The following is a 25,846-nucleotide window of genomic DNA, read 5'->3' as shown; positions in this document are numbered from 1 at the left end:
ATGTCATATACAAGTTATAACGTTCGTGAATCATCGGACAAACTGGGTGGTCAAATGTTAACGCAAAATCCGTTTCAATTAATCAAATCTTAACAAGTTTGATTGCTTAAAATGTTGGAAACATTTAATCATGCAAAAAAATAGTTTTAATTTAATATATATAATCATGGAAAAGTTCGGGTCACTACAGGACCTACCCGTTAAATAAATTTCGTCACGAAATTTCAAGCTGTTGGAGGTGTTGACGCATCTTCTGGAAATAGGTGCGGGTATTTCTTCTTCATCTGATCTTCACGTTCCCAGGTGAACTCGGGTCCTCTACGAGCATTCCATCGAACCCTAACGATTGGTATTTTATTTTGCTTAAGTCTTTTAACCTCACGATCCATTATTTCGACGGGTTCTTCAATGAATTGAAGTTTTTCATTGATTTAGATTTCGTCTAAAGGAATAGTGAGATCTTCTTTGGCTAAGCATTTCTTCAAATTCGATACGTGAAAAGTGTCATGTACGCCGGCAAGTTGTTGAGGTAATTCAAGTCGGTAAGCTACTGGTCCGACACGATCTATAATTTTAAATGGTCCAATGTTCCTTGGATTCAGTTTCCCCCATTTACCAAATCGAACAATGCCTTTCCAAGGTGAAACCTTAAGCATGACCATCTCTCCAATTGTAAATTCTATATCTTTTCTTTTACTGTCTGCGTAGCTCTTTTGTCGACTCTGGGCGGTTTTCAACCGTTGTTGAATTTGAATGATTTTCTCTGTAGTTTCTTGGAGAATTTCTGGACCCGTAATCTGTCTATCCCCAACTTCACTTCAATAAATTGGAGACCTGCACTTTCTACCATAAAGTGCCTCAAACGGTGCCATCTCAATACTCGAGTGGTAACTGTTGTTGTAGAAAAATTCTGCTAAAGGTAGATGTCGATCCCAACTATTTCCAAAATCAATAACACATGCTCGTAGCATGTCTTCAAGCATTTGTATCACCCTTTTGCTCTACCCATCAGTTTGTGGGTGATAGGCAGTACTCATGTCTAGACGAGTTCCCAATGCTTGTTGTAATGTTTGCCAAAACCTTGAAACAAATCTTCCATCCCTATCAGAGATAACAGAGATTGTATTCCATGTCTGGAGACAACTTCCTTCAAGTATAATCGCGCTAACTTCTCCATTTTATCATCTTCTCTCATTGGCAGAAAGTGTGCTGACTTGGTGAGACGATCGACTATTACCCAAATTGTATCATAACCACTTGCAGTCTTTGGCAATTTAGTAATGAAATCCATGGTAATGTTTTCCCATTTCCATTCCGGGATTTCAGGTTGTTGAAGTAGACCTGATGGTTTCTGATATTCAGCTTTGACCTTAGAACACGTCAAACATTCTCCTACGTATTTAGCAATATCGGCTTTCATACCCGGCCACCAAAAGTGTTTCTTGAGATCTTTGTACATCTTTCCCGCTCCAGGATGTTCTGAGTATCTGTTTTTATGTGCTTCCTTAAGTACCATTTCTCTCACATCTCCAAACTTTGGTACCCAAATTCTTTCAGCCCTATACCGGGTTCCGTTTTCCCTAATATTAAGATGTTTCTTCGAACCTTTGGGTATTTCATCCTTCAAATTTCCCTCTTTTAAAACTCCCTGTTACGCCTCCTTTATTTGAGTAGTAAGGTTAGTACGAATAATTATATTCATAGCTTTTACCCGCATAGGTTCTCTGTCCTTTGTACTCAAAGCGTCGGCTACCACATTCGCCTTCCCCGGGTGGTAACGAATCTCAAATTCATAATCATTCAACAACTCAATCCACCTACGCTGCCTCATGTTCAGTTGTTTCTAATTAAATATATGTTGGAGTATTTTATGGTCGGTATATATAATACTTTTGACCCCATATAAATAGTGCCTCCAAGTCTTTAATACAAAAACAATTCAACCAAAGAATGTAGTTTTTAATTACTTGTGTCTATTTCGTCAAACATTTATAAAAGTGCATGTATTCTCTGTCCCAAAAATATATATTGCGAAAGCATTTAAAAATGGAGCAAATGAAACTCACTATACGATATTTTGTAGTAAAACTATGCATACGACAGAACTGAACAATGCAAGGTTGGCCTCGGATTCACGAACCTATATCATTTATATATATATATATATATATATATATATATATATATATATATATATATATATATATATATATATATATATATATATATATATATATATATATATATATATATATATATATATATATTAACACACATAATTGTAATCGAACAAATTTATATATATATATATATATATATATATATATATATATATATATATATATATATATATATATATATATATATATATATATATATATATATAAATCTGTTAGTTAAATCATTTTTATATTAATAACTTATATGTTTCATATATTCATTTTATATGTTTTAAATAAATAAAAATATTAATTTTGTTATGTTATGTGTATTAAATATATTTTTAGATATATATCTACAACATTTGTTTGTGAAAATATTAATTACAATAATACTAAAATAACATTATTAATGACAAAAATAATAATATTTATAATGTTAATAATAATAATAATAATCTAAAAATCATGTTACTAATAATAATAATAATAATAATAATAATAATAATAATAATAATAATAATAATAATAATAATATTAATAATAATAATAATAATAATAATAATAATAATAATAATAATAATAATAATAATAATAATAATAATAATAATAATAATAATAATAATAATAATAATAATAATAATAATAATAATAACTATGATAATGATAGTAATACTTATAATAATTATATAAATAATGTAACCTCTGTGACGACCCGGAAATTTCCGACCAAATTTAAACTTAATCTTTATATAATTCCAACTTGATAAGCAATGAATTTTAATAAATCTTTAACCTCCGAAAAGAGTTTTACACAAGCTTTTGGTCACCCTTTTATTCTGACGATTCACGAACGTCATAACTTGATTTAATTGTTTAATTGTTTAATTATTGTGTATATATATGGATTTATATATATTTAACTTGAAAATATGATAAATTAAATATCTCATTAAGTATATTAACAAAGTATTATATATATATTTTCATACTACTAATTTAAAGAGTTTTCAAACAATATATATATTACTATTTAAATGACGTAGTTAATTTATGTTAAAATGTATTTACATATAATGTATTACGAGTGTAAATACATCCTTACAAGTATTGAATACACTTTATAATATACCAATACATATAAAGGATAGCTATACTCGTATTTCCGTTCAATTTCCTCAAGAATTCTACTCGCATTCATACGGTATTTTTACCCGTATTATACACAGCTTCTAGAAGTATTTACTATTTGTATATACGAATAGAAATCTGCAATTATTTGTGTAATATGTCATCCATGACCTAATCAATTTAATATTTCATGCATGACTTAATACAATTTAACTTATCTTATATATTTTCACTAAAAGCCAAAATTATAAGCTTATAAATAAGGACCATTTTAACTCATTTTTACTCCATATTTTCTTAAAATAAAAACACACACTTGAATGCTCTCATATTATACTTTAATCTCAGCAACTTTCCTCTTCATAATCAAGGTAAAATACTTCTCAAAATCCTTGTTCAATTCCTTGTATAGTTGCTATCTTATTATACTTATAAAACTTGTAAAAACTAGAACTTGTTTTGGTGAACACCAAGCTTGTTTGAATAACTAATCTAATCTTTCTAACTTAACTCTAATAACACTTATTTATATGTATTATGATGTTATATTAAGTTAATATAAGAACTTATACCTTGTACATATGAAGAACACCTTGAAACTTAACATATATCCTTTAATCTCCATTCGGTAAAAAGCGGGCTGTTTTGGGTTGGGAATTATAAACCTATCTTAGACTTTGAGTTCGAGGTTAAGACTTTGGAAATATGTTAATATATGTAAATAATACTTCCAGTATTTTTTTCATGATTTTAGACAAAGTGGAAGTATTTTATCAAAAATCATATATTGGGTGGATGCCGGGATTTTTCTAAATCTGTGCACCGACACAAAAAGAGGGTAAAGCTCTAAAGATTACTACTTGGGATGAACTTTTCGAATTGGTTTTGTAAAATTTACTTCTTAATGAATCCATAGAAATTTGATTCACTTTAAACGGAGTTGTAATGAATATTTAGCGAGCAAAACAAAATCTGCTAAAATTAACGTTGTATGGACGAAATTTATATTATAAAAACTATATTAACCATATCCTTGTTAACTTTTCCTATATCCTATATATATTTAGACATGTTATCAGTAGTATAACAAAATATTATAATCTTGGTTAATTCTGTGATTGTATATATGTATAATAATATTCTTGGTACGTCCTAACACAATAAGTATACAATACGTTTTGATAAATCCTAAGACAATACATACACAATACGTCTTAGTTAATTCTAAGACAATACGTATACAATATGTATCTGGGTTGATGCAAAGACAATACGTATACAATATGTCGTGGGGTAATTCTAAGATTATATATATATACCGATTATTGAACTGTTGGACTTTTCGGACTATTTTGGACTACTAACAAAGGACTACTAACAATGGACTACTAACATAAAATGTTAAAAATTATTATATAAGTATTCTATGAACTTGATTTATTTTATTCATATGTCGTATTATTATCTGAATCGTTATTATTGTTATAGGTTCGTGAATTCAAGGACGACGGTCATATTTTTAATAAGTTGAAAACTTATTTTTAATATAGTTTTACTACTGTGAGTATATAGTCCCATTTTTAAACTATAAAAATATTTTGGGATAAGAATACATGCATTTTATGTTTTACGCCATGGACACAAGTACTTAAAATATATTCTACGTTGAGTTGTACCACATTGCATATCTTCCCTAATAGCTTGGTAACTAATATTTACATGTTGTAAGAACATGTAAGCGCGAATCCTATTGATAGATCTATCAGGTTTGACAATCCCAACCGGGCTAGTCGCTCTAGTATCGTAAACGGTTGCATAGTACTTCATTTTTACTACACTTGGTACAGTGTAGGGAGATTTCATAATAAAGGGAATATGCCACATTAATGGTTAAGTATGGTTACCGAAGCGCTCAACAACTTATAAAATACTTTTATACACTTGCTAGTGTACATATATTTATAACTATGAAATCTTGTGGTCTATATTTATATCGATGCTAAACCTATATATCTCACCAACCTTTGTGTTGACTGTTTAAGCATGTTTATTCTCAGGTCCTTAAGAAAGTCTTCCGCTGTTGCATTATATGAGCAAGCTGTGCATGGAGTCTCATGTTTTTGTTTAAATGAAGTGTTGCATTCAATAAAACCTTCGTCATGTATTATATTCAACTTTTATGTCACGTGTGTAGTATTTGGAAACTGATGTATTATGGAGATTATTTCTTAAATAATCGCTCACTTGTTTAAAACATGCATTATGTATAATAATGGTGTGCTTTTTATGAAACGAATGCAATAATTTCTAAAACGTATCATATAGAGGTCAAATACCTCGCTATGGGACCAATGAATAATGTACTGCGTTTATAGTGATATGGACGGGTCTTTCAGTTGGTATCAGAGCGGTGGTCTTAGCGAACCATGTCTTGCATTAGTGTTGCTAACAGATAGTTATTAAGATGCATTATTGAGTCTGGACTTCGACCTTAACTGCATGTCAAAAGTTTTACTTATCATTTCTAGTCAGAAATCATCTGCTTATCACCCTTAGAAAATTACCTGCTTATCATTCTTAGTCTAGACACATCTTACAGCATTGATTACATTAATAGTGTATAGACGAAATTCATATCTTAGTGTATTTGCTAATTCATATCTTAGCGTATCTGTTACTGTAAACTTTACCTAACATATTCCGTAAATTCCTCCGTAATCTATGAAATCTTTTGCTCTATATATATAGATATTCTATGTAATTAGAATACCATCCGATAGCCGAAAATCATTTCATATCGAAAAATCCTTTATTCAATCGTACGAAATGGAACACTCCACTAGTTCAAGTCCCTCGAATTCCGATATGGAGTTTCACTCGAGCTCCGAAAGCAGTGTGACCATAATGGATCAACCAATTAGCCATCATCTATTTTTGATGAATTGGGGATGGGTTCGTAGTCTACTTAATCATTGGAGACAAGAAGAAGGTGATCCCTTCCATCCACCACATTGCCCTCTTGGTGAAGAACATGAGGCACTTACCGGCGAACCCGTTCGTAACACCATTTTCTCTCTCCTTTTCAGGATATGCCGCAACGAGTATAATATTACTAATATTATTGAGGCTATCCGACCTTTACTCCGTATCTTGCATGGTGAATTATTTAGTAAAAAAAAAATTACTGTCATGAAAAGCAAAACTTCATTAGCAAGTGCATCCTACATCATTTCATTCCCTTTATGAAGCTCTTAACCTCTCTTTTTATTCAAGAAACGTTAAACATCTTCTTTCACAATACAAAACAAAACAAATTCTCATCATCTATACTCACATCATGTAGTGACCTGAACTTTTCCATGTTTATATATATTAAATGAAATTGATTTTTACATGATTAAGTGTTTCCAACATGTTAAGCAATCAAACTTGTTAAGAATTGATTATTTGAAATGAGTTTCATGTAGACAATTGATGTGATGGCCCCGTCAAAACACTTAACGGCTCCGTCACTTGGTCCCACAGCTTGATCGAACTTAAATGAATTTAACAAATGACATTGCATTCTTTTATTTCAAAAGTTTCCCAAAAAGGAAAGCATACCAAAATATGAAGTTTAAAGGTAACCCAACATATTAATAACCCAAAGTTGACATAAAACATTGTCAACCAACCACAAGTATTAATTATTCAAAAACCGAATGCAAGCCAAAGTTTCATAAATTGTTTCATAAAAATCTGCCCAAATGCATGCAGACTCTTCTAAACACAGCGAAAGCATCACATAAACTCAAGTACCTGTGAAAACATGCGAGTAAACTGTCAACACAAAGGTTGAGTGAATTATAGGTTTAAAATAATTAAATAAACTTTAGACCACAAGATTTAAAAATGTTAGAAAACATTAAACATTATTCCATTATCAATGAGCCACCAGGTAACCACTTAACCCTTTATTTACCCTTGCCAAACACAATAAAAATATACACTAGACAGTGTATCTACAACAAAATACGAAGTACTAAACATTCTGATTATAAATTACTAGCGCGACTAGCTCGAAATGGGGTTGTCAAACCCGATAGATCTATTCGTAGGATTCGCGTTCACCGGTAGAAACCAATGATTACAGTTACCAGACTAGGGAATATTTTTGTCCAACTCACAATCAATAATTTAAATTTAATTGTCACTTGTGTCTAAACGTGAAATAAAATTCATGTAATCACATCCCAAAAATATACTTTGAAAAGTATGTAAAAACGGGACTATAACTCACCTTAACAGTAACGAAGTAACCAACACAATTAAGCGAACAACAAATGTAGTACAGTGATCAGGAATGATCACAACGCCGACCTATAAATAAAGCAGGTCAATATAAATAACTAACTTAGGTCAAGTCTTAGTATGATAGCTATTGTACATGTTGCAAGTAGATATAGAACAATACTCAACATGCATCGGCTTGATCGGAACAGCTTACGGACACACACTTTCTATTTTTAGAAAGTTTCTATTTTTAGCAGGTTTCCATTTTTGGAAAGTTTCTATTTTTGGAAAGTTTCTATTTTTGGAAAGTTTCCAAATTTAGAAAGTTGCTATTTTAGGAAAGTTTATAAGTTAGGAAAGTTTCCTTAATTAGAAAGTCAACAAAAGTCAACTGAAAGTCAAAGTCAACCGAAAGTCAACTCAAAAGTCAACCTTGGTTAAACATAGTCAACGTTAATTTTAAAAGCGTAAGTTATAATAATAATATAAGTTATAACATTTATTAAAGTTAAATATGTCTAATTATGTCATAACATAAGTTTAATTAAATTAAAATGATTTATTAAAGTTAATATAAGTTTAAATGATATAATTAATATAACATAATATTTAATTAATTAATTAAATATTAGTCATAATATAAGTATTATTAATTAATAATAAATTTTAAATCATATCATAAGTATTATTAATTAATAATGAATTATTAATCATATCATAAGTTTCTAATTATAATTATTAAATCATAAGTATTTAATAATTAAATTATAATTAAATAATAACTAAGCCTTATAATAATTAAATAATTAATTAATCCTTATTATAAGTCTTATTATAATAATATCATAATGTAAGTTTAATACTTATCATAAGTATTTTCCATTAATAATAAAAGTATTATTAATCATAAGTTTAATTAAAATGTTAATTAAATCATAAGTATTAATTAAATGATATAATAAATATATATCATAAGTCTTAAATAATAATAATTACTTTTTTTTATCATAAGTAATTAAATGATAATGAAATCCATTATTTATATCATAAGTTTAATAATTAGTCACAAGTTTTAAATCAAAAGTTCATCGGGTCGTATCCTGAGCCCCGGGTGTCGGTTTTCGGAGAGTCTTACATATATCTCCGCCTAAGCAAACCACCCGACACTTTGACACACTCAAGAACACCCTAAGAACAGTCCACAAGTCGTGATGTACAGCCATTACACTATTTGGAACTTCAATTCACTCAAAATCGTGTTTTAGACGTAACGGGTGATTCGTGGCTCGGATTGAGATGACCCGAACATGAAAGTTCGCTCCACCATCAGTCCTAACACACTAACACACCCTAAAGTCACCAAATATGGTCACAAAGTCGGACCAAACCTGGTTCATACCAATATCACCATTCAATCTTAACAAAATTCCACTTTGATCATATCTAGGGCTCCGGGAATCGAAACGACATGAATTCGGAGTCTAAAATTAATGTCTTGATGAGAGGAACTCATCTAGATACTTTACTTCAACTTTTATAACAGTCACAATATCGGAAATACACGAAAAAGCTGCTGTCCCAATTTTATCAAACCGAAAACATGTGTTTATGAGTAATTCTATGCATACAAACACCATTACAACAACAAGTAATCATCATACTATTAATATATAATCAAAATACAGAAAAATAAAGAAAAATCAAAAGTTCTAGGGTTAGGGTTTATACCCTAATCAAGAAACGAGAAGTATAATCGCGTAGAGAACGGAACGAGGAACTCGTTGGTGTTAATTGATTCTTGATCCAAGCTATAAAAACTGATGAAGATGATGATGTTGGGGAGGTGGTAGGCGACGGCCAAAGGCAAGGGGAAGAGAGAAAAAAAGAAAAATTAGATTTAGGTTTAGGAAATTATGGTGGAATGGAAATTAAAATCACAAAATAAGGAAACAAGGAGTATTACTCCCTCCTTTAGCTATTTCGGCCGAATGGTGGGGTGGTGAGTGGGCCCCACTATCCCATATTGCTAAATGTTTAATTCCTGATGGCCTGAAATCCCGAATGAATCCCGAAACGCGAAAACACGGTTACGCGATTAAAAATTCGGATAGATAACAAACGCGCGACGAAAAATAAATATAAATACTATATATAATTATATGATCTTAAAATATCATATTTAAAATAATTAGGATTTAAATATCCCAAAAATGCGACCGTTGGTTCAAAAACCGAAAAGATTCGCGGGATAGAAATCCGCGACACGTAGAAACGTATAAATTAAAATATGAATACAATTATTCACATAACACTTAATAATTAATATATTATTATTATTATTATAATATAGGTCATAGAAATGACGTAGCACAATTAAAAGTTAACGGTCGTTAAATAATTAACTGTAAAAGATAACGGAAAAAGTAGGGTCGTGACAGTACCTTCCCGTTACGGAAAGTTCGTCCCGAAATATAAGCAGGTGCAGGGGTTGACTCAGCATCTGGGAACAAATGCTGGTACTTCTGCTTCATCTGATCTTCTTGCTCCCAAGTGAACTCGGGACCGCGTCTGGCGTTCCATCTAACCCGGACAATAGGAATTCGGCTCTGCTTAAGAGTCTTAACTTCTAGATCCATAATTTCAATAGGTTCCTTAATAAAGTGTAGTTGCTTATCAACATGAAGTTCTTCCAGAGGAATAGTCTTGTCGGCCTCGGCCAAACACTTCTTTAAGTTCGACACATGAAAAACATCGTGAATAGCACTGAGTTCTTGTGGCAATTTTAAACGATATGCCGCCGGTCTAACTCCCTCAACAATCTCAAACGGTCCAACAAAACGAGGACTTAATTTTCCCCTCTTACCAAAACGGATCACACCCTTCCAAGGTGAAACCTTTAACATAACACGATCACCAACTTGAAATTCCACATCTTTCCTTCCTCTATCGGCATAACTCTTATGCTGACTTCTAGCAGTTCTCAATCTTTCCTTAATCTGTACGATCTTCTCGGTAGGCTCGTGAATAATTTCTGGACCTTTGAGTTGAGCATCCCCAACCTCATTCCAACAGACAGGAGACCTACATTTCCTACCATACAGAGCTTCAAACGGTGCGGCTTGAATACTTGCATGATAATTGTTGTTATAAGAAAACTCAGCTAGCGGCAAATATTTATCCCACCCATTACCAAAATCGATCACACACGCTCGTAACATATCTTCTAACGTCTGAATGGTCCTTTCACTCTGACCATCTGTTTGAGGATGATAAGCGGTAATCATATCTAACCTAGTTCCCAAGGCTTCCTGTAAGGATCGCCAAAACCTTGATACAAATCGACTGTCTCGGTCTGAAATAATGGATACAGGAACACCATGCCTAGAAACAATCTCCTTCAAGTACAACCGTGTAAGCTTCTCCATTGAGTCTGTTTCCCTAATCGGCAAAAAGTGAGCCGACTTAGTGAGTCGATCTACAATCACCCAAATAGTGTCATAGCCACCCGCAACTCTCGGTAACTTAGTAATAAAATCCATTATAATCCCTTCCCACGTCCACTCGGGAATCTCGGGTTGTACCAACAGTCCAGACGGTTTTTGATGTTTAGCTTTAACCTTAGCACAGGTCAAACACTTAGCCACATACGTAGCCACATCACCTTTCAAATTAGGCCACCAATACAGCTCCTTAAGATCATGATACATCTTTCCTAAACCAGGATGAATAGAGTACCTAGACTTATGAGCCTCATCCAAAACAAGTTGTCGCAGTTCCCCGAACTTTGGAACCCAAAGACGTCCTGCAAAGTACCTAGTACCATCTGCTCGAATCTCAAATTTCTTAGCCATACCTCTTACGTTCTCTTTCACAAAATTCTCTTCCTTTAAGGCTTCTTGTTTTGCCTCAAGAATATGCCTTGCGAGGTTTGTTCTAATTGTCATATTCAAGGCCCTAAACCTGCGAGGTTCAGCCCTTTCTTTACGACTCAACGCATCCGCCACAACATTGGCCTTACTCGGATGATATAAAAGTTCACAATCGTAATCATTCAACGTCTCAATCCATCTTCGTTGTCTCATGTTCAACTGTTTCTGATCAAGGATATGTTTTCTTTCGTGATCTGTGTACACAGTACTCTTGACCCCATACAAATAATGTCTCCAAATCTTAAGCACAAAAACAACGTCCCCCAACTCTAAATCATGAGTTGTATAGTTCTGTTCGTGAATCTTCAATTGATGTGACGCATACGCAATGACCTTCTTTCGTTGCATCAAAACACAACCAAAGCCTTCACGCGAAGCATCACAATAAACAAAAAAATCATCATTACCCTTAGGTAGTGACAATATCAGAGCAGTAGTCAACTTCTTCTTTAAAATCTGAAAAGCAGCCTCTTGTTCATCCTTTCACTCATTTCTTCCCCTTATGCATTAAAGCAGTCAGAAGTTTCGCGATACGAGAGAAATCATGAATGAACCTTCTATAGTAACCCGCTAATCCTAGGAACTGACGAATATGAGTAGGAGTTTTCGGAGTTTCTCACCTTTCAATTGCCTCAATCTTAGCAGGATCAACTTGTATCCCTTATTTACTAACAATATGTCCAAGGAATTGAACTTCTTGTAACCAGAATGCACACTTAGAGAACTTAGTGTACAACTCTTCCTTTCTCAACAGATGAAGCATTAACTTCAAATGTTCTTCGTGCTCTTCATCATCCTTCGAATAAATAAGGATGTCATCGATGAACACAATAACGAACTTGTCAAGATAGGGTCTACACACATGGTTCATGAGGTCCATGAACACAGCAGGTGCATTTGTCAATCCGAAATGCATAACAAGAAACTCAAAGTGATCGTAACGGGTGCGAAAAGCAGTTTTCGAAACATCAGATTCCTTAACACGCAACTGATGATAGCCGGAACGAAGATCGATTTTTGAATAAACAGATGAACCCTGAAGCTGATCGAACAGATCATCAATTCTCGGAAGGGGATAACGGTTTTTAATAGTAAGCTTGTTCAACTCACGATAATCAATGCACAAACGGAAAGAACCATCCTTCTTCTTAACAAACAGAACAGGAGCTCCCCAAGGGGATGAACTAGGATGAATAAAACCCTTGTCTAACAACTCACGGAGTTGACTTGACACTTCTTGAAGTTCAGAAGGCGCAAGACGATAAGGAGCATATGCTACAGGAGCAGCACCGGGAACAATATCAATTTGAAATTCTACCACGCGTTGCGGCGGAAGGCCAGGTAAATCTTCGGGAAATACCTCAGGAAAATCTCTAACAACATGAACATCTCCAACACTCTTCGTTTCTTTATTGGAATCAACAACATGGGCTAGAATAGCATGACAGCCTTTGCGAAGATGTTTAAGAACTTTCAAACAGCTAATAAGATTTAACTGTCGGCATTTCTTATCTCCAAAAACCATCAGCGGCTCTCCAACCACATTAGTAATACGAATAGCTTTATCATAACACAAAATCTCAGCATGATTCGCAGATAACCAATCCATCCCAATGACAACATCAAAACTACCAAGTTCAATCGGTACCAAATCTATCTCAAAATCTCTACCAGCTACACTAATGTTACATTTATGATGCACAGTTGATGTGCTGAAACAATACCTTTTATTTATGAACGGATTTGAGTTGTTTTGTTACACGAATTGATTTATTGTATATGTGGTGTTTTAATGAATTCAGGTTAGTTTCAAACATATATAGGCAACTAGTCCTATCCGTGTAGTTTAGTTTGTTGGTAAATCCGGTTCGTTCCACAGGGAGACAGTGTTTAAATTATTTTTAATAGTCTTTGAAGTTAAACTTATTTAAAGGAGGTTTTGGATTAGGAATTTATAATACTACATAATAATAATAAAATATAACTTAATCTTAACTTAATTATATTACTTATTAATTGATACGAATACATTATTTATAATTATTAACTTAAAAGTGAATTAATTGAAATTTTACTAATTGTGATCTAAATAAGTTTATTACTAAATGGTAATTAATAAAACAATACTTGTAATAAAACTAATTGATTAGAATTTTGTTTTGAGCAATAAATTATAATATACAAATTTATTTAAATTAACTAAATAATAACCTAAATTAAATATAAAACTGAATTATAGGAAATTACAATAATTAAACTAATTATAAATTATTTACTTTAAAATAATAATAAAAGATTTATTTTAAAAACTTAGAAAATAAATAAAATACGTAACAGTGATATTTTAATACGTACGCGTTTCGCGTAGATTAATACGCGTTCCGCGTATAATTTTGAAGGTACACGTTTCGTGTAATGTATACGCGATACGCATAAGTTATATTCGATGTGACAAACAGTTCTGGTACAAATTCGAGTATTTTGATTTATATTTTTAGTTTTACTGAATAATAATACGTAAATAATAATAATAATAATTTGCAATATATAAATAGGAGTGTTTACTTGAATGTGTCACCTCTAGATCCATGGATTGTTTTGAGTTTAAGACCTATTAAAATGTTTTACTATAAAACTTTATATTTTTCTTTCGAATAAATATAAAGTTATGACTAACTAAATTAAATCTAATTTTCATCGGATTCTATTTAGATAGTTATTAGTCCTTAAGTATTTAAATTAAGACCCAACCCAATTTTGACCTTCGCCAAAACCCAAATTATAATGGTTTCCCTTTATATAATTTCACTATTATATGACTATTGATATTACCCAAACCACCAAACTTTACTTCTAATTTAGTGTTAATAAATTATTCATAAGTTCATCTAGATCACTTTTAATGTTGAAGCTTAATTTATATAGATAAAAATAACTTTCGTTATTTAAATCTAATAAATTAAGTGACAAGGGTTGAATATCTAAATACATAATAATGGTTCTTTTAATTAGGCTCAATGTTAAAAATACTTAAGTTACATTTTAATTTTTAGAAATGATAACAATCCATTTCACTAGAGGCTCTACATCTAAGCAAACACTAGGGAAATTAGTTACTCATTATGCTAGGGTAAACATAAAAATATAAATATACAAACATAATAATAACGATAAATATTGATAACGATAATTTTAATAGGATATACTTACGAAAATCTTCACTTTCAATAACTTCAAAACGGTAGAAAAATTACAATAACAACACCCTTGCACTCGTACAATAATACCCTTAATCACGAACAATACACCCTTAAAACTGAAACTATCTTAAATATTGAACCTTAGACTGCAAGTAATATTGGTACTTGAAAATAAAATACAGTAACTAAAAATAATTGAATGATGTAAATGTTGTTGTATATAATTTTGGAGCTATATCAAAATGTGTTTTTTTGGATTCTTCTCTCTGTGTCTTTTGTACTCTGTATATAACATTTCTCTCTTGAAGTAGTAGGTCAAAAGTGATGTGAACTTGATCTGCTTTGATGTGTACATCCCATAAAGTTTGCAAAAGTATTATAATTAATCATAAAGCCACCGTCCCATTTGCTTTAGGAATCTGGATCTGGTGGCAACATTACGCGTTTTGCGTAGGGGTATACGCGATCCGCGTAGGGCAAAAATACTACGCGTTTCGCGTAGCATTGCACGCGTTTCACCTAGGAGTATTTGACAGTTTTCTTATTTTTATTTTTTTTGTTTGTTCTTTGTTCACCCCGTGTTGACGTATATCGACTTGGAACTTTCTTTTGAACTCTTCTTCTTCGATCATCTTGAACTTGCATTCGGGTAAACATTATTTTGATATATATTTGGTTTAAATCCGTCGTTTTATCGTTGTTTTATCGTCGTTTCTTCAAACTTTAAGCTCGCATTTACTTTTGTCGTTTTTCTCGTGAATTATACATTTGAATGTCTTCGTTTCGGTAAAAGCCGATGAAATATAAATGATATTGCGTCGAAATATATGTATGTTTAAAGCAATATCAAAATACCCCACACTTGAACGTTGCTTGTCCTCAAGCAATTATATCTTCTAAATAGAATCGGAACATTACATTTTTTCCATATCGAACATTTAATCACACAACACACGCTACACGTAATCAAACACACGCTATATGGAATAAGTTGGAAACACTACACAATATTTATTGGATCACACGCACACCACACGAAATGAAATTCTGGCAGCAGAAACAAAATAGAAACTCGTGATTAAGGTTTAAAAATTTGGATCCTTATGGAAAATTGGACCTTGTGAAAACGTTTTATGATTTTTATAAAATGTCATGCTAGTTTTAACACTAGACACATTTTCTGATTTTAACCTCAAATTCCGGTCGAGGGTAATTGAAAACCGTAGTCTCAGTCGGAAATTAGCAAGCTATCCGCCCCCATAATTGAAGTATCATGGAACTTGAAACCGAATGTCCTAAAAATGGTTTTACACAATATAATTCATAAAATAGCATAAGTTTTAGAATAAAATTATATCGTGTCCAAATATCATCGGTGAACCATGATTGCACACCTGAATTTGTTATGGCATATGTATGTTGACCACGGTCAAACATAGATGCGGTTGATCTTCACGGAGATCATCCATCTGGGGATTAGATTCATTAGTCTTAAAAGCTAATTTGCAATGTGCCCCCCCCATTGTACAAGACAGATCCATCTCATGGTTAGGATAAGTCTGACCACCAAAAACCCTGTTTGATGCTGAGGTGAGGTGGATTTCCAGCCGATGATAGAGATGACTTTTCAAGATTTTTCGTCAACCTACAGCTGTTCTGGACTACATCTTCTAACATAAGTTAGCAAGTGTGTCATTTTGGAAGACTTTACTTCCTTAAGGGATGGACTTGATTCATCATTTATTACTCGTATCAATGGGATATTCAGGTTTATACATTCCAAAACAATGATATCTGCAATAAACTTCATAGAAACATGTGATAAATGGTTTTAAACATATGGGTTTATAAATTATGTTATACTTGGCTTTCTTTTATAAGTTTTAATCAAATAAACTTATGTATTTTTAATGTATGGAGACAATAATTTCGGTTTTTGACACCTAATCTTTAATTGCTCGTAATTACCTTAAAATTGATTAGTTATATTTGTTTAAAAATTGTAAAAATTTTCATAAAAACCACTAGTATATAAGTTCTCGAGAATTTATATACTCCCACCCCGCACTTAAGATTATGTAATGCCCTCATTACATAAAATCAGATAAAATATATAAATTTGAGAGGATAAAAAGTGTAAAGTGTTTAGAACTTCCTTTGTTAAGCAATTGGAGATTGTAAAGTGCTTATTGTATGAACGTATCCAATCCTTTTTATCACAATAATGCTTTCGTGTTTCGCTATGTTGAATCTCATCATCGTAAGTACCTGTCAACAAATATGTTAATTACAAACGAGATGGGGTTGTACTTTAGTAGTACAAAAATTTTACCCCACACTAAAAGTTTTTGTATATATAAAATATATAAAAGTAAAAGTAAATTAACACACCATAAAAATCATTTTATACAATCAAATACAAAATAAATTTTTCTAAAACTAAAAAGAAAACTAGAAAAATGACCACGCAGGGCCTCCCTGATCTTCCTGTTCCCGCTGCTGTTGCTGCCGTTGTTCATTTAGGCATTGTTCCTCGTAAAAATGCCTATAGGCTTCCTGACTTGCGGCTAGGGCAGCGTTGGGGTCATAAGGTGGAGGTATAGGGTCACCGTGTGCTTGCCATTGGGGGTATGAAGGAAAGGCTGAGGGTGTGTAAGCCTGTGGGTTAGCTGCGTATAAATATGCCTGATGATGCGCCCACTCTAACTGTGCTCCCTGGCCCCTCTGATCGTAGCGGATGTTTTCTAGAATATTACCCTGATCTAACTGGGTTGCCCTTACTTCCCCTAACTGTCGAGACAAACTAGTGTATTGGTCTTCTGATCTCCGTCCCCATGATTCATATGAGTTTCTTATGTCTAAACTCAATGAATTAAATGAATTTTGTAGCATATCGAAATCAGACATATCTGTATTAGATGAACTAGCCTGATCTTGCTGTCTGCGTCTCCTCCTAGTTTCCCTCGCGGGTTCCTCATCCTCCTCCATAGGAGCGGGAGCAGTAACTTCTTGTCGTCTTAAACTAATTACCCCACCCCTCACGTGTATAGCCTTTGCCGTCCTATACACATCCAATCCTAAAGTTTTAACAGCTTAATCTACCGGTTGGATTGGAGGTTCTGATTCACTTGGGTCTAGTTCGAACCAGTTTCCTAGACACGTAATGTAGTGACCCCCCGACATGTCACTTGTCCCTCTAGCACCTTTACCAACATGGGCCAAAAAGTAAGCAACTCCATAGGGTATACTAACAAATGTATCCCTATCTCTGATCGCATCTAAATACCAAAGGTCGATATAATTAATTTTATCTGTATTAACAAATGACCTTTAGTTTATTGTGTTCGCTATAAATTTATGAATTATTCTAAAGCGAACATCAGTGATCTTTAGGTATGATTCTTGGCCTGGCTCATATGTATTCCTTCGGGTAAAAGATTGCCAGACTCTCGAAGAATCATAATTTCCTGTATATCTAGCTCCTGTAAAAATATACTCCCTAAAACCGGGAGCCAACATCTCCTCAACGGTGTAAATCCCTAATGCGTCAGTCACGTTACTTAGGGACATACTTCTATCTACCCCAGCCAGTCGAAATTGTAGAAAATTAGGGTCATTTATAGTTTCTGGGTGTAAACTCATTCTAACGGTAGAATAGAACTCTAAACACCATTCTCTATATACAGGGCTATTTAAATTAAACAACCTCTCAAAATCATTAAAAACCAAAGTCATTCCAAATTCGTTTGTAAAACTTTGGTTTAAAATTCCCCTTATTTGTTCATCTAAGTTGACTGGGTGTCCTAAAGGAGCCCAATCCACAACGTATACTAGAGAGATGTTTCTATTAACCAGAGAAAGTAAGTCCTTAACCTTTTGTAATCGGTTAGGTAAATCATAAGGAAATCTCAGGTTTGGGTGTAGATTCTGAAGTTGTTCCATTTCCGGTGTTACTTGTTCTTCTCCTTGCTGTTGGTTAACAGCTCTCATTCTAAATAATCCCTGCATAACATTTTAAAACAAGAGAATCGTCCCAATTGGGTATGTTAATGTTAGCAAAGAATTCATCCTCGACATACAAGCTTGTTTCAACACCACAGGAACTAATATTTCAACAACAGTTTACTTCTAAAAATTAAAACAAACAAAAGTAAATCACAAAAAAAAATCATAATCATAAATCAAGTTTCAAAAACAAAGTTTAATTCACAAGTGAAAACACGCAATGAGCTAAGCATATATAATCCAATTCAATCACATTGCGTATAATCCAGCTTCTAATCATCATTATACTTGATTCATGACAATTACAAAAAATTTTGAAATTTAGACGAAAATTAAAATCACAAAATCAATCGATCAAACTTATATTCAAAGCTTCTACTATTATCAAAACATCTAAAAACGTCTAAAAATACCCAAAATAACACAATTAATAGTAATTCCTCAATTTCCCCAATTTACATAAACCCTAACTTTTCAATAATTAATTAAACATCAAATTTTCATGCTAATCGGGTTTAATAACATACTACCAACATAGCTATAGCAATAATCAAGCAAAATTTAACAATAACAAGCTCTAAATTCGGATTAAAGCTAAACAAATAAATAATGAAAAATTCATAAAACAAGTGGTAAAATGGGTTTAGGACCCTTACCAATCTCGGCATGTTGAAAGGTGGAAGAATTGGGGAAGATTTGGAGTGTTTAATTAATTTTTGGGTGTGATTTTTGGGGTTTTTGCTCCTTCCTCTCGTCCACAGCAGAGAAAAAAAAAAGAAGTGTAGAGGAGAAGTACTGGTCGACCAGTTATCCTATCTGACATTTTAACTTACGTGTTTCGCGTAGGGCTACGAGTTTCGCGTGGTTTCTGATTGTACGCGTTTCGCGTGGTTTACCACACATTTCGCGTAAGTTTTATTCTTTTTTTTATCAACTTTATAAGTATTAAAATTTTAAAATATCTTTTTATAAATTTATATTTGTTGTAACGGAAATTTCGGTTGTTATACCTAGTCTTTATCCGTTTATAAATTTTAAATTTCAATTTATAAAATTTAATTCTTTAAAAGTTAAAGTTTTTAATATTTTACGAAAACAACTTCAAAACAAAACACTCTATATTTTTTTCTTTTTAAATTTTTAAATTAAAAGAAAATTAATATTTTAAAATTAAAAACAAGTACATGAAAAATAAAAATTAAATGAACTTAAAATACACTCTATTTTTTTTTTATATACTTTCAAACCAACTAATTTTCAAACTTAAAACTTTGTTTCCTATCAACTAGGTAGAGACAATCTCGGTTGTTACACCTATCATTACCCACGACAAAAGTTTACAAGTTATATATCTTTACTGTTATTGATAAAAAAGTATATTTTTAATAGTTTTAAATTTTCTTTTGTTTTTGGTGGTTTACCATTTAAAAGATATATTATGAATCCAACAATAAATTTCGTGTAATTTGAAGAACGACAATTCAGTTGTTACACTTAACATTATCGTTTTCAATGGTTGGGGATCCAGGATAGGGGAGTTGCCCGGAGCTAATCCTTGTGGGGTGGACAATGGCTGGTGCCAAAAAGGCACACGGGATCAGGGTGTTCCCGCCAATTTACACCTTTTTGCCACAATGAAAACAGGTTAAACTCAAGGTTTATCAATTTTAAATGGTAGACCCTTTTTAATAAAAACACAACAAACAAATACAAACTAAAACACACCAAAACATAAACACACAAAAATGTACAAAATTACAAAAATGCACAAACACACAATTGTCGAGAAAAAGAATTAGATTGTGAAACCGCGTCAACTTGCCTCATAGTGGAGTCGTACCATTTCGCCCCCCATGGCTTCGTAGGCGTAACCTCGTTGGTTTAATAGGTTTTCCTTTGAACATTTAAAAGGCCCTTCTCGGCACAAGGTTACGTACTCGTAATTTGAGTCCGTCTGGTTCTTTGGGCAATTTCCGTAATGAGCTGTTTTTCCACATTTTACACACTTGCCCAAATGACGCGCTCGACGTTTCTTAGCTGATTTTGATTTTCCTTTGGCATAATTTTTCTCGTTAATTTTTGCCTTATTTCTTTACTCGCCTGATCGCATCTATTCTTTATATCTAATACTACATCCCTTGGTAAAATTTTATCGCACATCAAAAGGAAATGGTTGTAGACATATTGATTGCGCATCTTGAAAATAAACAATAAATAAAAACGAAAAGAAGAAAATAAAAATAAAAAGGTAGAATGGAGGGAGAAGACTAGTTCTTTAGTGTTTGCTAGGGAAAGACCAAACAAACCCCACTCTTAAAGATGAAAATAAAGTTCGAGAATGGAGTTGAAAAACCTTAAAGTTACCCTGAATTTACTTGTCCTTAGGGTAGAAGGTGATCTCGTCTCTTTTCGTAGTATTGATTCCTTCAAAGTATAATTTGAGTCGATGACCGTTCACTTTGAAAGTTCCACCGTCTTTGCTATATAATTCTGCATGTCCAGATGGAAAAACTTGTTTTATTATATATGGCCCAGTCCATCGGGATCTAAGTTTTCCAGGTGAAAACTTAAAACATGATTGGAATACTAATACTTTATCCCCTTGTTCAAATTCTTTCTTTTCTTTTAACCGTGCATCGTGCCATCTTTTAGTTTTCTCCTTGTATGTTTTAGAGTTTTCATATGCTTGTAGTCTTAATTCATCTAATTCATTTGGTTGCAAGAATTGGTTTTCTCCGGCTTTCACAAGGTTGGTATTACATTCTCTCAGAGCCTAGTATGCCTTGTGTTCAACTTCGACAGGTAGATGACACGCCTTACCGTAAATCAATCGGAAAGGTGTAGTACTGATGGGCGTTTTGAATGCAGTTCTAAATGCCCAAAGCGCATCATCTAGCTTTCGATAGCAGATTTTTGGATTATTTTTAACATTTCTTTCTAAAATTCGTTTAAGACCTCTGTTTGTGTTTTCAACTTGACCACTCGTTTGATGGTGGTAAGAAGTTGAGAAACGATGATTAACTCCGTACTTTTTTAGCACTTTCTCGAGTAGTTGATTTGTAAAATGAGTTCCACGATCACTGATTAATGCTTTTGGAATCCCAAAACGCTAGAAAAGATTTTTAAGAAAGCTGACAACAACTCGAGCATCGTTAGTGGGTAGGGCTTTTGCTTCAGCCCATTTAGAAACGTAATCGACTGCCACGAGAATGTATTTGCATTTGTTAGAAGTGGGGAATGGACCCATGAAGTCAATACCCCAAATGTCAAATACTTCGCATACTAGGATGCTTTATTGTGGCATTTCGTCTCTCTTGGATATATTTCCAGATCTTTGACAAGCATCACAGGTTTTTATCATATTGTATGCATCTTTATAAATTGTAGGCCAGTAAAAACCTGAGTCAAAAACCTTTTTGGCTGTATAGCTTGGTCCGAAATGTCCACCAGCCGGTCCTTCATGACAGTGCTCTAGAATTTGTTGTGCTTCTTTGCCGTATACACATCGACGAATAACTTGGTCAGCCCCTATACGAAAAAGATTAGGGCTTTCCCAGAAGTAAAACTTCAGATCAGCAAAGAATTTCTTCTTTTGCTGATAAGTTTGATTTTTAACAAGAATTCCTATGGCTAGATAATTAGTATAGCCCGCAAACCATGGAATTTCTTCTTCTGTTTCAATTCTCATAAGGAACTCGTCCGGAAAAGTATCGTGAATAACAGATTCGTCGAGTGTTTCTAAGTTAGGATTTTCAAGACGGGATAAGTGATCCGCAGCAAGATTTTCAGCACCTTTTTTATCCTTAATTTCAATGTCGAATTCTTGTAGGAGAAGAATCCAACGAATTAGTCTAGGTTTAGCATCTTGCTTTTTGAATAAGTACTTTAGGGCTGAATGATCGGTATAAACAATTGTTTTAGATAACACTAAGTAAGATCTAAACTTATCGAAAGCAAAAACTACTACAAGAAGCTCCTTCTCAGTAGTTGTGTAATTCAACTGAGCTCCTGTAAGTGTTTTACTTGCGTAGTAGATTGGTTGAAATTTGTTATCTTGACATTGACCTAAAACAACTCCCATCGCGAAATCACTAGCATCACACATTAGCTCGAAAGGTTTGGACCAGTCGGGTGATACCATAACGGGTGTATTCGTAAGTTTATTTTTTAGAATGGAGAAAGCTTGGAAGCATTCGTCATTGAAGTCGAATGTACTGTCTTTCTCGAGAAGTTTATTCATGGGTCGAGCGATTTTGGAAAAATCCTTTATGAATCGTCGATAGAATCCCGCATGACCTAAGAAACTACGAATTCCTTTAACGTTAGTTGGAGGAGGAAGCTTTGAGATTACATCGATCTTAGCTTTGTCTACTTCCATTCCATCTCGAGAAATCTTGTGTCCTAAAACAATACCTTCCTTTACCATGAAGTGGCATTTTTCCCAATTTAAAACAAGATTTGATTCCTCACAACGAATTAAAATTCGCTCGAGGTTTGAAAGGCATGAATCGAACGAGTTTCCAAAAATAGATAAATCTTCCATAAAGACTTCCATACTTCCTTCTATCATGTCGTGAAATATTGCCATCATACACCTTTGAAAGGTGCCTGGCGCGTTGCATAATCTGAACGGAATTCATCGGTATGCTAATGTACCAAATGGACAAGTAAAAGTTGTCTTGTCTTGGTCTTTTGGATCAATGGGAATTTGAAAATAACCGGAGAATCCATCAAGGAAATAATAGTACTCTTTTCTCGCTAAACGTTCTAGCATTTGGTCAATATAAGGAAGAGGAAAATGATCTTTCCTTGTGGCGTCGTTTAAACGACGGTAGTCTATACAGACTCTCCAACGAGTGACTGTTCTTGTAGGAACGATTTCAATTTTATCATTAAGAATAACAGTTGTACCCCCTTTCTTAGGTACCACTTGAACAGGACTAACCCATGGGCTATCGGATATAGGTTATATTAACCCGGCATCAAGTAACTTGATAACCTCCTTTTTGAAAACTTCTTTGATGTTAGGGTTTAACCTTCGTTGCCTTTGTACCACGGGTTTAAAATCTTCTTCCATTAGAATCTTATGAGTACAATAAGTGGGGTTAATCCCTGGAATATCGGTTGTTTTCCAAGCAATTGCTTTCTTGTGAGTTTTTAGAACGGACATTAACCTACTCTTTTCGTCATTGGAAAGTTTTGATGAGATTATAACAGGTAATTGTGATGTACCTTGGAGATAAGCATACTCCAAATGTTCCGGGAGTTCTTTAAGTTCCAAAGTTGGTGGTTCTTCCAAGGAAGATTTTATCCGGAACCTATTACCATCGGTAATTTCTTCAAAAGGTTCATCTTCCTTGGGAATTTCTTCCTCACAACAATCTTCATCGATGACTACTTTCAACAATTCATCAAGTTCAAGTTCTACATCGAATTCATCACCTTCACTCATTGAGGTGAAGTTTGAGGTGTCTATATTTAGTAATTCTTGTAATTCTTTTTCAACACAACAATCCACAATGTCTAACTTATAACATTCATCATCGGAGGAGATAGGTTGTTTCATAGCTTTGTCTATATTTAGGGTAACTCTATCTTCCCCTACACCTAGACTAAGCTTTTTATCTTTAACACGCACAATTGCGTCAGCGGTATTTAGAAATGGTCGCCCTAGAATTAGGGGAACCTTACTATATTCTTCCATTTCAAGGACAACGAAATCGGCAGGAAAGATTAAATGATTAACTTTAACCGGTAGGTTTTCGGCAATACCAATAGGATAGTTGAAAGTTCTATCTGCTAGGCGTATACACATCCTAGTTAGTTTTAGATCTCCTAGGTTTAGTTTTAAGTACAAGGAGTGTGGCATAAGATTGATACTTGCGCCTAAGTCAGCTAATGCATCGTACATTACTGAATCTCCCATCAGACACGGAATAATGAAACTACCAGGATCTCCGAGTTTCGGTGGCATCTTTTGCTTTTGTAAAATTACTGAGCATTCCTCATTGAGGAATGTGGTTGAAACTTCTTCATATTTACCTTTATCGGCTATGAGATCCTTGATAAACCTTCCATAATTTGGCATACCCCTAAGAACTTCCACGAGTGGCATGTTAATGGTAATTTGCTTGATCATATCTGCAAATCTCTTATATTGGCTCGCGAGTTTGTCTTTCTTTAATGCCTTCGGGTATGGAATAGGTGCCTTGTGCACCTTTACAGGTGTTTCTTCACTTTTCTTTGATATGATCTCAGGTGGATCATTTTTCTCTTGTTCTTTCTCAACATGCTCATCTATATCAACATGTTCTTGTAAACTAGAAGAAGATAAAGGAACTTCTGAGGTCTTACTAGTTTCTGGGTTAACAGTTAAACCACTTCTAGTAGTTATAGCATTTACATGCTCATTCCTTGTTTGATTATTGTTGGGATTCACTTGAGTATTTGAGGGGAGAGCGCCTGGTGGCCTCTCTGATAGTAACTGTGAGATCCTTCCAACATCTCTTTCTAAATTCTGAATCATAGCTTGTTGATTTCGAATTTGTTGAGTTTTAATTTCTGCAGTTTGCTCGTGTTTAACCATAAAATCTCTTAAGAGATCTTCTAAATCGGATTTCTTTTCGGGTTGTGGTTGCATAAGTGCTTGTGGTTGTGGTTGATTGTGTTGGAAATTATTTTGATAAATTTATTGAGGTTGATTTCGGTTGTTTAGGTTATTGTAACCTGGTGGTGGATTTCTTTGATTTTGATTTTGATTTTGGAAATTTCGGTTATTTTGGTTAACCGGATTTCCTCCTTGATAGTTATTATTATTTAAACCTGAAGGTCCTCCTATTTGATAGTTGTTAATTGGAGGATATTTTCGGTTATTTGATTCTATCGCTGGAAAATCGTTGAAATTCATTTCACCTTTTCGCAAGTAACCTAGGAAATTTGCTTGCTCTTCCGTCGTTGTTTTATCACAATCTCTAGTAAGATGGGGGCCTTGGCACATTTCACATCCTACCCTGATAGCATGCATTTCCTTGGTTACTTTCTCAATTTGTCTTGCTTGATTTGCCATTTGAACTTTTAAAGAAGCAATTTCATCATTGCTTTTGATATTAGCAATGGTTGATGATCTAGAGAATTCTATCTCTTGATGCCA

This window comes from Rutidosis leptorrhynchoides, chromosome 3, assembly GCF_046630445.1.
Source record: "Rutidosis leptorrhynchoides isolate AG116_Rl617_1_P2 chromosome 3, CSIRO_AGI_Rlap_v1, whole genome shotgun sequence".
Classification (NCBI taxonomy): domain Eukaryota; kingdom Viridiplantae; phylum Streptophyta; class Magnoliopsida; order Asterales; family Asteraceae; genus Rutidosis; species Rutidosis leptorrhynchoides.
This window is presented reverse-complemented; position numbering follows the sequence as displayed.